Source organism: Papaver somniferum, chromosome 3 (assembly GCF_003573695.1).
Source record: "Papaver somniferum cultivar HN1 chromosome 3, ASM357369v1, whole genome shotgun sequence".
Taxonomy (NCBI): domain Eukaryota; kingdom Viridiplantae; phylum Streptophyta; class Magnoliopsida; order Ranunculales; family Papaveraceae; genus Papaver; species Papaver somniferum.
In genome coordinates, this window is record NC_039360.1 from 193,807,457 (window position 1) to 193,808,880 (window position 1,424).

At 34.6% G+C, this 1,424-nt stretch overlaps 1 non-coding gene across 1 annotated transcript; it reads left to right on the forward strand.

The window, feature by feature from the left end:
* Positions 1 to 785: 785 nt before the first annotated feature.
* On the forward strand, positions 786 to 889 carry LOC113362461. Its single transcript, XR_003365719.1, has one exon. It is a non-coding gene; the product is annotated as a small nucleolar RNA R71 (small nucleolar RNA).
* The last annotated feature ends 535 nt before the right edge of the window (positions 890 to 1,424 follow it).

Sequence of the window (1,424 nt, forward strand, 5' to 3'; positions counted from 1 at the left end):
TGACTTAGGCAAGAAAGTGACATCTAAGCGTCTCACATGCATGAGATCAAGAGTATCAATATTGTCAGTCACATCAACATTATCTAAGTCACACTCAAGATGTGTAGCATGCTCATCATCACAAAAAATTTGCACAAGTCCTAATTCAGAATCATGGTTATGCGATATATTCAAATTATCATCAACAGAAGCAATATATTGTGGCTTAAGTATGGAATCAGACACATCAACTATGTTTTCATGCATAGGATCATTAGTGTCAACAGAAGATTTACCTAATTCATGCTCTTCACAGGATAATTGCACAATATCTAAATCAGTATCAACATCACATGCATATGGAATACTAGAAGAAATATCATTCATGAAGGTCGGGGCAGAAAAGCCTAATGTATTTGAAACCAAAGGTTCCACAACATTCTTCTAACATAACATTATCATCATCATCATCATAGTAATATGCATACTTGTCCCTATTAGCAGTTGTGGTGTCATTAGTCAACTCATGTTCCTCTAGATTAGGTTCATATTCAATATCATACACATGGGAAGGACTAAACATGCTATTTTCAGATTTCAATTCATTATCACCTATATCATGTGACAGTGTCTCAGTTTCCCTAATGGATTCCCATTGACGGGTTTTCTCTGCAATCTCAGCTAAAAATTTCCATGCATCGTCCACAGTTTTATCAAGAAATTCACCATTACACATACACTCAACCATGACTCGAGATTTAAAGTCTAGTCCCTCATAGAGGATAGAGACAAGTCTCCACTTCTCAAATCCATGGTGTGGACATTCGCTCAACAAATCATTAAAACGTTCAAAATAGTCAAAAACAGTTTCCTCATCCAACTGGACAAAACAATTGATATTTTGACGAATAGCGATGGTCCTATGATGTGGAAAAAATCTTTGGAAAAATTGATTAGTGAGTTGTTCCCAAGTGGTGATTGATTGTGGTCTCAAACCGTAAAACCATGTTTTGGCCTTTTCCTTTAAAGAAAAAGTAAACAAACGCAATTTCAGAGAGTCTTCAGACATATGTTCAGGTTGCATAATCCGGCAAATTTGTTCAAACTCTCTTACATGAGTGTAGGGGTTCTCAGAATCGAACCCTCGAAATTTTGGAAGTATTTGTATCATGCTTGCATTTATTTTAAAAAAGTTATCGGATTGAGGTAAAACAATACATGATAATGGAATTTTTATTGTGGGAAACATATATTCATGGAGAGCATGAGGTTGGCACATATTTGAAAAAAAGGAAACTAGTGTGACACAAAGCCCACTATTTGGTTGATGAAAATTTAGTTTTTAAAGGCAAGGGGGAAAACCCATTTTGGTTTTTAAAGATGGGGAGCAAAAATTTGGTTTTTGAAATTAGAAGCAAATTTTTTTTTTTTTTTTTTTTTTTTTG